Source organism: Rhipicephalus microplus, unplaced genomic scaffold (genome assembly GCF_043290135.1).
Source record: "Rhipicephalus microplus isolate Deutch F79 unplaced genomic scaffold, USDA_Rmic scaffold_28, whole genome shotgun sequence".
NCBI lineage: Eukaryota > Metazoa > Arthropoda > Arachnida > Ixodida > Ixodidae > Rhipicephalus > Rhipicephalus microplus.
In genome coordinates, this window is record NW_027464601.1 from 4,092,802 (window position 1) to 4,110,261 (window position 17,460).

General features: G+C 44.0%; 1 long non-coding RNA gene across 1 annotated transcript; it reads left to right on the forward strand.

Moving 5' to 3' along the window:
* Nucleotides 1–15,079: 15,079 nt before the first annotated feature.
* LOC142786695 (uncharacterized) lies at nt 15,080–16,690 on the forward strand. The gene is made up of 3 exons (XR_012889118.1): nt 15,080–15,152; nt 15,428–15,475; nt 16,582–16,690. It is a non-coding gene; the product is annotated as an uncharacterized LOC142786695 (long non-coding RNA).
* The last annotated feature ends 770 nt before the right edge of the window (nt 16,691–17,460 follow it).

The window sequence follows — 17,460 nt, forward strand, 5'->3', positions numbered from 1 at the left end:
TAGTATGAATGTGGTTAATTGTTGAGTAGCCTGTTCGAAATCCTGCTTGTTCCTTTGGTTGATTGAATTCTAATATTTTCTTTACTCTGTTAGCAATTACCTATTTACCGCGTGCTTACAGGAAGTTTTTGCCCCGCCACAGTGGTCTAGTGGCTAAGGTACTCGGCTGCTGACCCGCAGGTCGCGGGTTCGATTACCGGGTGCGGCGGCTGCATTTCCGATGGAGGCGGAAATGTTGTAGACCCGTGTACTCAGATTTTGGTGCACGTTAAAGAACCCCAGGTGGTCAAAATTTCCGGAGCCCTCCACTACGGCGTCTCTCATAATCAAATGGTGGTTTTGGGACGTTAAACCCCACAAATCAATCAATTACAGGAAGTTTTCAGAAGCCTAGAATGGAACAGTTAGGGATAAGAGTTAATGGAGAATACCTTAGTAACCTGCGCTTCGCCGATGACATTGCATTGCTGAGTAACTCAGGGGACGAATTGCAACTCATGATTACGGAGTTAGACAAGGAGAGCAGAAAGGTGGGTTTTAGAATTAATCTGCAGAAAACGAAAGTAATGTACAACAACCTCGGAAAGAAGCAGCGCTTCGAGATAGGAAACGGTGCACTTCAAGTTGTAAAAGACTATGTCTACTTACGGCAGGTAATAACCGCAGAGCATAACCATGAGATTTAAGTAACTAAAAGAATAAGAATGGGGTGGAGCACATTCGGCAAGTACTCTCAAATTATGACAGGTAGATTGCCACTATCCCTTAAGAGGAAGGTATATAACAGCTGTGTCTTGCCGGTACTTAGCTACGGAGCAGAAACCTGGAGACTTACAAAGAGGGTTCAGCTTAAATTGAGGACGATGCAGCGAGCAATGGAAAGAAAAATGGTAAGTGTAACCTTAAGAGACAAGAAGAGAGCAGAGTGGATTAGGGGACAAACGGGGGTTAAGGACATCATAGTTGAAATAAAGAAGAGGAAATGGACATGGGCCGGGCATGTAGCGCGTAGACAGGATAACCGCTGGTCATTAAGGTTAACTAACTGGATTCCCAGAGAAGGGAAGAGGATTAGGGGGAGACAGAAGGTTAGGTGGGCAGATGAGATTAAGAAGTTTGCGGGTATAAATTGGTAGCAGCAAGCACAGGACCAGGTTAACTGGCGGAACATGGGAGAGGCCTTTGTCCTGCAGTGGACGTAGTCAGGCGGCTGCTGCTGCTGATGATGATGATGATGATCAACCTTCCTCATTCGTACTTCGCATATCGTCGATTCTCACTGTACGTGGAATCTGCCAATTTTCATTACCACGCTAGCGTTCAATACCCGTTTCACGCGAATTTCGGTGTGTGGCGTATGCGATTTTGAGCGAAAAAAGTAGTGTTGGACGTGATTGCAATATGTAATAAAATCAAATGAATACTTAGGAGCTGGCGGGCGTTTTTACTTTGGCTTAACTGGCGGTGCTATAGAGGTCTTTATTGAAAAGTGAAGTCTTGCAAGCCAGCAATTGGGGAGAAGGTAGCGGATGTGTGGGGAAGGAGGGAGAAAAGGGATACATGCTACTGCTACCACGTTCCAGTCCTAAATGCGAAGCTAACAGGTCCGCCAACTTTGCTTGGTTACACAAGCACGGTGATATCTGGCAACACTGGTGCAATGCCTTTATTTCAGTCTAAGAGAGCATCAAACGCTTTTGCGCAGCTAGCAGTAGCAACTAACGGAGTATAGCACATTAAAAAAAATGCCAGTGTGATTTCTTTTTTTTTTTGCAAGAGCAACTGAAGTAAGCCGCTCCGATTTTAGACTCTCAACCTTACGATAGAGGTCGAGGATGCTCATGTCGGTGATCATTCAATCAGCTTATGGCGGCATAGGTAGATTTTGCAAATCTGACAAGCTAATTTTGGCTTTATATAGGCACCTTTACTTTCTTCATGAGCAACGGTGCATGATTGTTTGACACACACCTTGCACGGGGCTACGTCTTTTGTTGTTGTTGTTTTTGTTAAATTCAATGAATCAGTTGGTATTGCTTGCGCTCGTTTCATCCTGTATTGTTTTTTGTCCCGTATCCGTATTTATAAAGTGCACTTTTGACGATGATTCAACGCCAATTAGCCCGTTTTCTGGTTCTTAGAAATGCTGAAAAACGCGCGCGTTGTGACGTGCGCTTTAATTGTCGTACAGTGAACGAGCACTCAAGTGCACCAATCACAAAAGCGAGAGGCTACGTGTACGTCAGGGTGGGTTAAGGTCAGTGTAGGTTATAAAAGAAACACCGGGAGGCAATCTCTGGTGGCCAACTGTGATTGCTTAAGGAATAGTTCCTAATGAAAACTTCTTTAGTGAGGGTAAATGCACACTGATGACGTCACGATGACGTCATGAAGCACTGCGGTATATGCGCGCGTTCGTTTCAGCCTGTTGATCAGTGGGACAATTTCTCCACCCGATTTGTTGTGCAGGGGAAAAGCATAAGCCCGCCCCCTCCCCTCGATTCCTCGCCTCCCCCTCCCTCCCCCTTGGAGGGGGCAGCCTCTCCCAAACGAATGTGCGGGGACTCGCCACCGTGCCTCGGAATGGATGGGCGCGTGTTGTTCGCGCGTTCCGACAAGCGGTGGCCGACAATGGGACTCAGGTCCCTCACCTCCTAGAGTTCCCTCTGTGAAAAGCGATTTTCGGCGTCATCGCCCTTTTGCTAAGCCACTCCGCTCTCCCGCTCTGTTTATTTGTGATTGGTTGTGAGACTACACCCTAGACGCCTTTCATTGGGGGTTTGGCAGCTGAAAACATTTATTGCGTGTATGTTATCCGGCATCCTAGTGGCTTCATATGAGCCTGCGTTGAGTTTTGTATAACTTTACCTATGGTTTTCACTCTTCCTGATTTTTCTCTCGTTTGATCACTTCATTTTCTAACTTTTGTTGCAAGATACGTTCACATCTTCAGTATTGCTCTTTGGTGTGAATTCAATACAATCTGTTTAGCATGACAAAGCGCAGCTAAGCTAAACTGACTGTTTTGTTCATTCACGTTCCGCTCGAGCCAACGACAATACTAAAGCATGTATATAGTATGGAACATAGTCATTTAAAAGAACATAATGCATGCCGTTTCAAGTTACTCTCATAGGCATAAGAAATTAGGCATCCCCAGAGACAATGCCCAGTCTGGCTCCATGAAAGGGATGTCACCAGTGATTCCAGTAAAGATGAACAGCTAAACAGAAAGGGCGTGAGCGAAAGCTACTGACAGCTTGTTTAAGAGAACATTTGGTAAGAAACTGAGGTGTGTTTGAAGGTTTGTGTGTTTATTTTTGCTGAATTGATGACTTACTCCTGAAACGAAGAATCTACTTGAGGCGCTCAGCGGTACATTACTTGAAGCAACACCCCCACCCCCTGTACAAAAGAAAGCGTGGGCACTTCTAAAAACTTCATTGTTATTCGCGGAAGAGCCATAATAAATGCGAAGAATTGCTCCGTGAAACAATGGTGCTTCGACGATATCTATCTATCTATCTATCTATCTATCTATCTATCTATCTATCTATCTATCTATCTATCTATCTATCTATCTATCTATCTATCTATCTATCTATCTATCTATCTATCTATCTATCTATCTATCTATCTATCTATCTATCTATCTATCTATCTATCTATCTATCTATCTATCCACCTACGTCTTGGTGCTCTCCATAGCATGATATATACTAAAATGCTATTCATAATAATGCCGACTTGCGTTATCGCTTATTAGATTAGCTACAGCCGGTAACTGCTACAAGTGTGCAGCAAGTATTGCTTGCAATTCGACTCTGCATTTTCTAGGCAGCGATTCACCCAATCGGGAGCCCACAATTTTACCAGCTTGTGTTTCGCGAACTTTTCCGTCACAATTAAGTAACATCTTATGGAAGCGCTGTTTAAAGTGATGCCAGATTATTAGTAAGACCACAGGAAAATTCATATGGCTACATCAACCTCTATTCAGAGGCTACTGCAAGTATTTTTTTCACAGCATGAGTTAAGCGTTCAGTTAATGCTTTTAATACGCACGGTGTTCCTCAGCTGATACATAGCTAATGCTGTAGCTCATACAGCTCCAAAAAAGCAGTGAGAATATTCAAGAAATACATTGGACCACAATTACACTTTGCAATGGTAACAAGACCCACATTACGCATGTTTTAAAACAAATATCAGCAAATCTGTGAGAAACTTTATTCTTTTTGTTTTGCTTGTTTTAGTGTGCACAGAACGTATAGCGCTCTTACAGGCAAGTATTTAGTGCGAGATACAAACTAACTCCATATAATTACCTTTTTATTGTACGTGCAATGCGTTTAGCTAATCTGATCGCTGGCAAAATGAATGACCGAGCGGTGACTAAGCAAACGGTGCTTTTTCTGCTGGGTGGTGTTCCTCTCGTTCCCTAGCTCTACTCGTATAAGTTTAAGTTTTTTTTTTTTTGCTTTACGGCTCTCTCGCGGTTCAAGGTCCGGGAGCTCACCGTATTTGTCCCAGCTGTGCGGGCCCACTCCGATTCTGACCTTATGCAAACACCAAAACGTATCGGAGTGGGGAAAAACCCGGCCGCTTTTGCTATGCCGCGGATGCAGAAAGGGCGGACAAGAGGTCCTGTTCTTTATGCAGGCGTTGGCACGGAGGAAAGCAGGCACTTTCAGCTAAGGCCAGTTGGTCGGCCCTCCCTTACCCAACACACGCATATATAGGAGTAAGGCTCACAGGAAGTCCCTCTAGCGTTTTCTTTTTTTACCTGTGTTGCCTTTCTATTTTCCTTGTTCATCTGTCTTGTCCCGCAACCGTTTACTGTATGGTATAGATATTCGGTTGTGTAAGCCCCGTAATCTAGACGGCTACCCCAACTCACCGGTGCCACATTCTTTCACAGGGGGAGGGGGGGGTGCAGGCAAACGGCACGTGTCATAAATTGGCAGTGGTTACCGGCATTACGAGGGTGAGGTTACGGCTGTGTGCATCAACGCAAGTAAAATGTAACCATTCAAATAGTGAACAGAAAAGACTAAAAAGAAAGAAATTGCTTTTTGTAAGGAGTGGGGCTTGAAATAGGCTTAGCTTTCGCACAGGACTATTCCCGAGAGCATGGGCGTAATTTCGCCAGAGAATAAATGATAGCAAGAAGAATAATATACACGCCAGGGTCACGATAAAACAGGAATGTAGGAGCACACTCGCACTGCTCGAGGACACGCAGTAGGTTGCAAAAAATATCAACAAGTGAAGAATAAGTGTGCCGCATGCGGTTCGTATAGCTGTCCCGCGTATAGGCGAGAGCACTTCCGGTCATGAGTCAGCGTATTGTAACAGTTCGAAGTCCACAGGCGTCGGCTTCGAATGGTTTTGAGATGTCGCAGGTGGTGTGCTTCTGGAACAGTGGAGAGTTGGATGCTCGGATGAGAGTCGAGACGCTTCACTTTGGGCGCTGGCAAGTCGACGAGATAAAGTGGAAGTACCTTCGTTTTGAAATGCGCTAACTAGTCAAGGCAGCAGCGTCGGGCAGAATAACGCGTTCTTTTTAGATAGTGTAGCCCTGCGATGAAGCGTGTCTAATATAGGCGTGTACTTTTGCTCATTAATAAAATTGAAAAGACAAGTTTTGACTGATTTGTGGTGTTTCACGTCTCAAAACCACCATATGATTATGAAAGACGCCGTAGTGGAGGGCTCCGGAAATTTCGACCACCTGGGGTTCTTAAACATGCACCCAAATCTGAGTACACGGACCTACAACATTTCCGCCTCCATGGGAAATGCAGCCGCCACAGCCGCGATTTGATCCCGTGACCTGCGGGTCAGCAGCAGAGTACCTTAGCCACTTGACCACCGTGGCGGGGCATTGAAAGGACAAGTTGTCAACGCAATCTGCTGAACGCAGTTGTTCTTATAACGTACGATCTTTTTCCAGTTCTTGACCTCTTTATTCGTTACAGTCCTAAACGAATAATTGATCCAACAAACTCCGTGCTTTCAACCTAATGACGAAGCGGTTAATGGGATAGCAACACCTGGAACACGATATAAACCAATTAGCATTAGGAGCTTGACGGACGATACGCTTCTGCTTTGGATTAAAGAACGGCAGGGTCTTTACGAGAAGCCTACGGAGTAAGAACGTGCAGCATGTATAACGACAGCTCTACTTTGTTCGTGCTTTCGTACAAGCATACGAGTGTGATTTTGCTTCAGCGGGACAAATATGTCTCCGAGTTCTTTCATGCGCATTGCAATGACCAGCGATGTGTGCCTTCACGGCCCAACTGCGTGCTGCTCACGCCAGAACCTCATATATTTTATTAATGCCACACAGGTGACCTGATGCAGCCGTTCACCACTTCCTCCTATAGCCATTTTCTGCTCTCGTCAATCTCCTAGCTTTCACGTATACTTTGCGGTCATGGGGGAGATGACCCATAGTGTAGTGCCTCACGACAGCAATAATATCGAGTATTCTTTCCTCACTCTTGTGTACGTAGCGTACAGTTCCGTGGGGCAGCATGTTGCATTCCTCATGTTCAAAATGTTTACGATCACGCTGTCTCTGTGTTGTGAGATAGCGTGTCGCCGTTCGTGACGCTAAGCGAGTAAAGAATGGGGAGGTGTCACTGCAATGCTTCTGCATGCGCTGACCTTAACAGTGCTGTGATGTGGTGAAGGCATTACTTCCAGCCACAAAGAAGAAGAACGAAGGAACAGATTTGACAGACGTATGGTATTAGAGCGGGAAACACGTCTTTGGCATCTCTGCGGGAAAGCGCTCGGATGAACGCGTGACAGAAGCAGCATTACACGTCATGTAGCGTCGCGTCAAGGCCACTCCTTCAACTAAGGTAGACTGAGCTCCCGTTGAGAAGCACGCATTTGCGCTGAAGTTGAAGGAATTAAAGGAGGCGTTGCACACGCGGTCATCGCTGAAACGAAGTGGATGAAGTAGGCGTGGGGCTCTTAACGCTTACGTGCATTTGAGAAACAAAGCTGGTCTTAGTCTAACCTTGTCCCTTGTCACGCGTAAACGAGAGACGAAGAAACAAGAAAAGTCAGAAGGCAAAAGAAAGGGTGACCATTCCTCCTTTTATATCTTCGATGGCGTTACTCTGCCACCACTATTCGAATCACTTGAAAACACAACATACTTAACGGCGTTGTGCCACAGTATTCGCGGCCTGTGTGTTCTTTGTGCAAAATATTCTAAGCCTCCAGGAAGCATGATACGTGCACCATGATTCGTGTATTGCCAATAAATTATTTAGTATCGCCCTATTCATGTGAAGAACTTTGGTTTCAGATCTGGCCTCTTAGAGGACCCCTGACACCAAATTTAGAAAGTTGAGATGCTTGTGTTGTTTCATAGTCCTACATGTGGTGCCAGCTCTGACAGAATGTTAGTGGCGAGCATTGTCTAGAAGATATATCAATTTGGTATAAGGTAAAGGTGCACGCTCCACTGAGTATTCAGGTATAATCCACTTTTTCGGTTGTTTCACCTAAACAGGGGATCCCCTTGTGATGTTGAAGAGATCAGTAACATTTGCGGGCAGCGCAAAATACCCCAACTGGCACTTGGCGAGGACTGTTGTTCGTCACCCCTCTCGCTCTGCTGTCGCGCTGCTGAAGAGGTGGTTCAGGCTTCTTAGGCCAGGAATGCTTCTCTTTTTTTCTGAGGGGGACATGCTCAAATTACGAACATCGTTTCATTCTTCACCATTCGCGGGTCCCCCTATTCCAAAACAGCGTGTTTCAGCCTCACAGAAGCTTGATCGCAAATAGTCTCAGGTGATACTCCACTCGGCGGCGCTAGTTTTTTATGTTAATTAGGCGGATGCTTAGAATTCATGCAAAATAGTTCTGAAATACCACCACTAACCCTAATTATACGTTGCATTAGAGTACTTACGATATAGTTTCGGAATTACCAAATGCAAAGCTTCAAGTTACTGTAAAAAAACCCTCAAACAAAACTTTTGCTGTCAGGGGTCGTTTGATTGGGCAACGACGTATAAGTGTAAGTGGCTTAGTCACCTGACCACACAAGGCTGTAGCACACGTAACTGGTATCGTCATCTCGCGCACGCATGTGTCACAAAATTATCGGCAATACAAACGCGCCAACTAATTATTATGGCTAACTGCAGCAGCCACAAGTTATTTAGCAAACGATCACTTGCGGGTATATAAGTTGCGGAGGTGGCGAAGATTCTTCATGACAATACAGATCTTCTGTGACATCATTTGAAGTTTTGCTGCCCTTCCTTTATAGCTACATCAGTGGTGGTGCGCTAGCAATGGGACCCGATCGTGCACGCGAGCAGTGATGTGCATTTTGGAAATCAACTGAAAAAATTCAAAGCTTTGACGCAAAGACGCAGCAATGAACGTGATAGCAACAAATTTTAAGGTCACTCGCAGATTGGCAAGCAGATCAAAACGTGCCCCACCTTTCTGTGCACAAATGACGCATAAAACGTACTCACTGGTACAGATGAACGCAAATAAGCGTCTCGGTTGTTACTTCGCTGTGTCTGAAAAGCGTGCCATTTTCACAAACGGAGACTGTGCAACGACGGCAGTGACGTTTGTGCACCCGGTAACTACAACAGAATCGTTCCAGTAAAAGCCTAACGTCAGCCAAGACGTACAATCCACCCCAACGCGTGATAACGGTGCGCGAGTGATCGTCCACTCCAGCCTCTCCGCGGAGCAAAGTACGCGTGGAAGACGAGAGCGTGCGCCGCCGCGTCGTGACGATTTGGCGAAGCGCGCTCAATGTACGATCTTGCTGATAATGCTGAAAACACGTTAGTTCCTCCCGAGAGGCCCATCAACAGCGGTAAGTAGTAGATATAAATAGCTTGCCGTTCGAACGGTGAAAGAGGTGCTCCTGCGTGGCTCAGTGGCTAACGCCTCGCACTCACGATTTAGAGGTCCCACGTTCGATTCTGCGCACCAGACTTTTTTTGCTCAATCGTTTCCTTTCTTGCATTCGTGCATATATGTATATACGCCTACATATACGGTGAGTGACGGCGACGTCGACACCGACGCCAGCGGCAAACTCCAGCGGAGAGTGGTCATATAATTGCTATCGCCGTAATATATTTTTGAATTCTGATTTTGAACAGATCCTATTTCCGGAAAGATGCATAAAAACGAATCGAAGCTAGAGGCCATTCGGCCTGACGTGGCTTCGCTACGCGAAATGTTAAAAGGTTCAGAAAACAGCCCTACACGGAGTAATAATAAAAATACAAGAAGCAGCAAAAGAACAAAACACAATAATAGCATAAATGCAAAAATAGGCTAAATAGACATACAGAATCAGACATCGAAGCTCTTTTCATTACATATAAACAAATCCAAAAGACACACATTTACAGTCTCGCTGTGTCCGACCCTTGATGTGGAGTATCCTTGCACACAGAAAAAACCAACAAGAGGCTTGTTATAGCCTCGGATATTGATGTCATCACCTTTTTAAATAAACGCACAGGTGCGACTGAAAGTAAATATTTGTAAATGAAAGCAATTTTAACTACTACATCGAGCAGGCAAGAGTGACATTTTGGTTTCCATGAAATTTGGACGGATGATGCCCATAAAGTTTGGGATGCATTAGACCGATAATATGGGGTGGAACATATTTATCCTACTATACTTGTTGACTCTTAGGTAGCAATAGAAAAAAAAGCCTCAAGACATTTTGTTGAAAACATCGTTAAAATTTCCACCAACTTTTTACCGACAAAAACTGATTGCTGCGCAGCCAAAGTAACAGTCTTTTCTCTTCAAGTCGGGAATTCACAATATATAGCGGTGAATAAAACACTGAATGTGCTTTGAAATTTCCTCTGAACGCCTGTCCTACGACGCCACAGACGTGTGTATCAAATGTGTAAAAAACCACTTCTGGAATAAAATCTGCGGGAAAAAAAAGGTGGCGCTAAGAGGTGCATGCTTGCGGTGCTGTTTACGGCTGTTGTATCAGTCACCTTTGGCATAACTGTACCGGCTATTAGTGTGGGGGTTTTCGTAATATGGAAAGCACTGCAATGATTCAGTCAAGAAGAAAGATAATACAGCTATATTTGAACTAATAAACTCGAAAACTTTGTTGAAAAATATAAGATGTGCAACCCAAGAACTGTATTGAAACCGCAGATATTTGTCAGATACATATTGCTGAATCGTTGACAATGTGTACTGGACAAAAGCCTCCACTTTGCTGATTGATTGATATGTGGGGTTTAACGTCCCAAAACCACGATATGATTATGAGAGACGCCGTAGTGGAGGGCTCCGGAAATTTCGACTACCTGGGGTTCTTTAACGTGCACCCAAATCTGAGCTCAAGGGCCTACAACGTTTCCGCGTCCATCGGAAATGCAGCCGCTGCAGCCAGAATTCGAACCCGCGACCTGCGGGTCAGCAGCCGAGTACCTTAGCCACTAGATCACCACGGCGGGGCCCTCCACTTTGCTGTAGCAATAGTGTCACCACATTAACAAAACTGCTCGTTCATAAATTCATTTGGACATTTCTAACAATATCTGCGTTATAAATGTTTGCCAGAGCGAGGGTCACTTCGCTTACTTCATTACTGCTTTTCTGAACACTCGCTTCCAGCAAGATGATACAGTGTGAAGGAAGTTGCTTATTGCCTTCAGAGAGCTGTTTTCAGAGCTTCATCTCCACTACTGCTCCAACCTCACCAATCCCCGGGTCTGTATAGTATCCCCTCCGGTCCTCAGTGTCTCTAGGCGTGCCCTTCTAGGAAAAACAGGCAGCCGCACGCGGCTTCCTCATTCGTCACTGTCTCCGATTTCCCTTTCGACGCAGGAGGCAGACTATTTTCACGCACCACTGAACGTCAGCCGTTTCGGGTGCTGAGTCACACGGCACGTCAGCGTCTGTTTTCGACGCAAACAAGGCTTACATATGCGGCTTCGTCCTTTCCCCACACAAGAGCGTCCCGCTGTTTCCATGAGTGCGAGTTCTCTGTGCTGGCAACAAACAGAAGCGCCGCTTCTAGGCAACGCAGAGAGAAAAGAATAGTACAAGTAAAAAGTAGGCATTGCCAAACGTGGATTCTGCTGAGATGAAGCGTATGTATTGTACATAGAGAATCACAGTGCTTCTTCCGTAGCCATTCACTAAATCATTTACGTATGACTAGCGGTCTCACACATGCGCCCCAGTGCGTACCTTTTGATAGAGGTTCGGCCCACTGTTGAGTGCCTTCATCCAAATATTTTGTAAGGGTTTACAAGCTGTCACTATATAGGTGTAGGCCTTAACGTAACCGTGCAGCCAAACTCAATAGTTCAAAGTCAGCATCCAAATTTAATCATATCTGGAGGGCGGTGTCGATATGTTTCTAAATCCTGAGGCCCACTTTCTTTCCCAAGTATGCAAAATGGCAATTCAATGTGCAAGGTGCAGTGACGTTCTGGTGGAATGTCCCTCTTCCGACTTAAACATTTCTGCCTGACACGGCCCTACAGGAACTGAAATTCGTGACCAGGGCTTGCTAGTTGAGTTGACCTTAAGATCTTTGGTACGGGACTGGGTAATGAGGTGTAGGTTACGTGAGCAGGTCAGAGCCAGTTTGTCAGTGACCTGACGTCACCAACTTCACGGGCAGGCCAGAAAACAGACTGGCATCGTTAATAAACGTTCTAAATTTGAAACAAGGATGGCAATATTCAGAACTGCCAGGAAATTATTTGTTGGCTATCCTAATTACATAATAATGTTGCCATTTCACTTAAGACCCTTTATCATAAACAACGGAAAAAACTTACACTGCTTCGTTCTAAAGCATTGATATCACTAATAATTCAAAAGACTCATCGATAAATGAGAGCAAACTTCGTTCGGTAGGCAAAGTCGTGATACCTTTTTTAAAACTTAGCTGATCTAGTGTTAACTAAAAGTGCTCGGTAAGAGACTCTTTGCGCCGATAGCTATACTATTTGGCCTCGCGTGTTTGGCAATAAATCACTGAAATCTCAGTTCACTGTTACTTAATTGCTGCAATTAGGATAAGGTACTGACTGGCACCGTGCGTTGTGTTTGTTACCTGATGCTGTACTGAGAACGGGCGCGTATGGAGTAGCATTACGCGCTTATAGTTTGCGGCCACAAATGGCAAGTTTGTCTAGCGAGTTTTTCATGCACCACGGGGACGGAGCATTTCATGCATTGAGTGGCGTTGTTAGGGGATGTATTCCTATTTAAATCCCTACATCCAGTCTCCACGGATATGAAGGGGCAGATAAGAGCAGGTCCTTTGATTTGGTTATTCATTTCTTTCATTGAAGTCACTGCGGTCGGCATTTTGAGGTACCAGCTGGTTGAGCTGCTGCGTAAACCCATTCGCAAACGCGTGGATGAAGGAACCGTGACATCAGATTACAGCCGCTGCTGCCTCCAACTCTTTTGGTTCTGCCTTGGCGTGGCTGGCAACCAAAAGAATGCGGCGGTAACCAAACGACTTTCTGTCCTTTCCAGCAACGACATTCTCTACTGCAACCCCAAAAAAAAAAAAAATGGGCCGATCACACGTACCTTGGGAATCGATGTTAGGCGAAGCACGCTAAACATGTGGATGCAAGGCCAATGTGCTTTATTTATTTATTGAGCAGCACATTGCGAAGTGGCGCTCAATATTTGTACAAATCTACGCACACATACGTTAAACAGCTGCATATGTTTTATAGGGCAGCTATTTGCAGTTGCGTAACAATTCCAACAGCAACATAGATATTAGCAACACCAGAAGCAGTAAGCTGATACCAGGCGTGTGTGTTTGCGCTGGGGCTAACGGGTATGATAACCCTCAACACTGCTATACAAATCAACATCTGTGCCTAACTACGATTGACGGTAACCCGACATGACGGCTGTACAGACAGACAGACAGACAGACAGACAGACAGACAGACAGACAGACAGACAGACAGACAGACAGACAGACAGACAGACAGACAGACAGACAGACAGACAGACAGACAGATAGATAGATAGATAGATAGATAGATAGATAGATAGATAGATAGATAGATAGATAGATAGATAGATAGATAGATAGATAGATAGATAGATAGATAGATAGATAGATAGATAGATAGATAGATAGATAGATAGATAGATAGATAGATAGATAGATAGATAGATGCCAAAAGTGCTTGCAGTACGCAATAATGTACTTCACATTAAAAAGTCATCGTGGCCATCTTATTCAGGTTTCCAGGCAGAAAACCTGCCTGTGACGCCCAGTTTTGCTCAATGGGGGCCTCGGTTCTATTCCGGAAAATTAGAGCTTGCCTCTATTCCATTTCATTACATTCCTCGGAATGAAAAAAAAAAACATCCCCTTCCCCCTCCGGAATTGTGCGGGGAGTTCTATTCCATTCCTCTAATTCATCACTGTATGAAAGACATCATGAAATTTTTATCGAGTTTTGATTGAAGCCTGTCTTGTAGAGTTTATTTCATCAGACGAATACTTTAGGCGACACAATTTGGTTCCACCAGCACAACATGAAACTAATTCGTAAAGCGGAATACGAGCTCACCTTGAGCAAAGATAATGTTATTTTTGAGTGGTTTTATCGCCGATTTCATTTCTAAAGTGCGGGTTTTTTGCAACCGGTGCTTAGCTATGGCAATCGTCTTCCTTGCAATAGGCGTACACAAAAGAAGCCAGTTTCGCAGTGGCATTTAGATAAGAGAGAAGCATTTGAAAACCTGATGGCTTGGAAATAAAGCTAGTCGACACTTGGGGTTCAGAAAGTGACGGATAAGTACAATAATGAGGGCCCTAGACTTTTCTCGAAGTGCGAATTAGTTTCAGGTCGCCTAACAAACTTTTGTCGAACCTTCAACATATTTGCAAGACTTGTACTTCTATAAGCACGTCCAATGATGGAGGTGGGTGGGTGACGTTTAAGTAAAACTTCGCCCACTCCCCCTATTTAGGGAACCCACACACACATGTGGTGGGAGGCAGAGAGAGTTACATTTGTGCAGTCATTGGCTGTTCTCTGACCTTTATTATGAAGTCAAATAATGATAAAGTTATTTACAATAAAAAATAGTCTGCACACGAATGAAGCATGTTGTGAACCAATTCCAGTGCTTCACAAACCAATCAGCCTTTTTCTGTAGCCCTGAGTGTGGTCAACAACGAAGCGATGGTCCAGTACCCCTCCCTTCCTACAGCAGAATCTGTTATGAGATCGCCACAATGGCCTATTTTAGCGGTGTAGTTATCTCTCGATGTCACCACCAGAGCTGGTATCCGTAACCACTCTAGCACTAAGTAAGAAAAAAAGGCTAATAGGTACAAAACATTCAAGAATGGATTTGAACCGGGTTCTTTGCGTGCCACTATGATACCTTTGAGCTACGGCAGTGCTTGAAAGTGTGTTGAAAACTGCCTAAGGCAGACTTGATGTTGGGTGAGAAATGGCGTTTTCATAATTATTTAAGGAGTTTAGAACAGTAAAAGACTATACCCAGGTGCCACACAATGTGAATTGCGTGAAAAATAAGCTATTCATTGCTCCAACCCAATACAAAAGCCTAAAACATATTTCTCAATCTTCGTCAGCCATACCATCAACCAAGTGCACATAATGCCTACATGTGTGTAGCGGGTATTATTCTCTGGAGAATAACAAATGATGACATCGGGAATGTTCTGCAAAAATTATGTTCATGCTTCTTAGCATCGCGGCTCCATGAAAGTGTGGTTTTGGCGGTTGCCCCAGGACTGTTTAAAAAAAGGACCTGAAATGTCTGCTCTCTCAGCTTTCGCTGTGTCTGTGCTGTGCTTCCCACGAAGTCCTGGCTTTCCCCCTCCCCTCTAGTGGTCTCATTGCTTAAATCGCCACTTTTCCTATGTCCGTGCATCATTTGGGGCTTCTGCTTACGTGTACTGACGTTATCTATATTCTTCAAAAACCCCGCCCTGTCTAATTTTCCCTTTTCCTCTCGGACAGCAGTTATGCACCAGAAATGCATACAGTCATGATCATCATCAATACGAAGCACGCCACTCCGAACTAGTAGAAGAAGAACAAGAAGAGCCTACAGTCTTTGAGGTACGCAGCCTGTTATCCATACTCAGTTATTTGTACATTACTAATCTTCCTATACGCCGCAATACACTGCATCAGTTCGGTAAAAGTTACCACGTCGAAAAGGAATACTAACGTATTCCTTTTCGGTGTGCGGAAACTGAAGACTCAAGATGATAACTACCGCTCAGAGGTTCACAACACACAGACGGCTTCAATGAGAACAAAATCTACTATATACGCATATTTATTGATCCGGGGTGTTTTTAATAGTGATGTCATGAACGTTTGTATGACAGGTGATTTCAAGATGTCTGGGAACTCGTCGACGATGAGTGCTCTTTCTGGTAAGTTGTAGCAACAAACAATTTTCTAGAAAGCATACAGGTGCCTTTATAACGATCCGCTTTAAAGATTGCTAATTATCGTCTCGGCAATCTCACGACATCGGCGGAACGAAACTGTCACGCTAGCTTTATGGCATTTCATGGTGACTGAATGACTGTTGTCATTATGCACTCAAAGGCTGGCAGAGGAACACGCTGCAAGTGAACACAATGTAACGATCAACGTAACAATATCGTGTGTCCCCGGGTGCTGTTTAACTGGCTAAGAACTTGTAAGCTTACGCCAGTGCTGTGTAACACTCATAATTAACTTAAAATTACACTTATTTTCTTTATACTTAGAGGAGGTCTCGTACTGGCCGACTGAAACTACCTTCCTTAAATGCGTATAAGCACTCTATAAAGTAGGCAGTGGGATAAACACTGCCGTATCTCGTTGGCAAAGCATCGGACGCGTTATTAGAGGGTCACAGGTTTGGTTCTTACGAACCCCAAGCTATCTTTTGTCTGGTTTTCATTGTTTACCTTTACGTTGTAGTTACTTCTGATACTACCCCCAATACTTTTCTTCACATCATTGCACACTAGTTCTCATAAATATCTTGTGTAACAAAGAAAACGAATCCCTAAATGCACTCTTCTTTCCTTCATGTACTCTGTGTAATAAAATTGTACTTAGGGAATTATTAAAGCCCGTCTGTGGCTAAGTCATGTAATGCTTTCCAATATAAACAGAAGTTTAATCATTGGAGTAGATGCTAGAACTGTAGGGGTGTAACGAAGCGCAATCACAAGCAACGCTATATAAAGAAGTTAATGATGATTGATAAGTAAGGTTTAACGTATATATATATATATATATATATATATATATATATATATATATATATATATATATATATATATATATATATATATATATATATATATATATATATATATATATATATATATATATATATATATATATATATAACGAAGTGGTAAATAGAAAAACGGATGTATACGTTCTTTTAGCGTATTTCGCTCGTCACAACAATCGACTTTTTTATGTGTCACTAATAAAAATGAGTTCGTTAGTGGGGAGCACGTGATGTGTGTTGTAGGGTTCTCATTGAGCAGCGCTCGACGAAGGAGACAGCGGCAACAAACGGAGGAGCCCGAGCTGAGCTTCGGTGATCTCATTCCTCCCCTTCCATCCAACGACGCCGATAGGTAAGAACTGTACAGCAGCAATTGCCTTCACCTACCTCCGGTAAACAATTAACTGACATAAAAAGAAACGTTACAACCACACACATCTTTCATATACTTCACTTTTACACAAAATTCGTACGCGTACATCAGCATTTTAATAGTACTTTCACAAACTTTGTAGGGCCTCACATGTAAATAAGGAAGAGTAGCACAAACAACCTGGTTCTTACCTGAATATCGACATGACCACTGTGGTGCATTTGAGTTTACATGGCGAACCTATAACACAGGGCTCGAAGTTGTCAGGTGTCTCGTGGTAGCCTACATCTGCTTTGTTTGTTCAATGCACTCGTTCTCATTATGTCTGAAGCCCACGGGACGTCGTTATGCCCACCCATAGTAGGTTACCTAGGGCTCTAAATTTTGAGAACGTTTTTCTAAGCACACTATAACCGCCTTCGTGGTCTGCTAGAATGTGCGACTGTTTCTCTTACATTATTTTGACTCCGTTTGAAAAACAACACTACGTTTGACCCTCACGGCGCTGGCCCACACCAAGTTTGTTGTGATTTTTGGTATAAATAACCAAAGCCCGAAATTGAGTACTGTGGGGAGAGGGAGGAATAGGCGTCGGGGATGCTTTTAGCTGCGCCTAAAACTGCTACGTACACACATATCGCTGGAAAACCACTGAATGCGGCAACCCGGACTGTTGTAGCAACCCTTTCTTTCCGCGCGCATATATGCAAAGTTCAGAAATATATACGCCCCGTCAGTAAACAGGTATG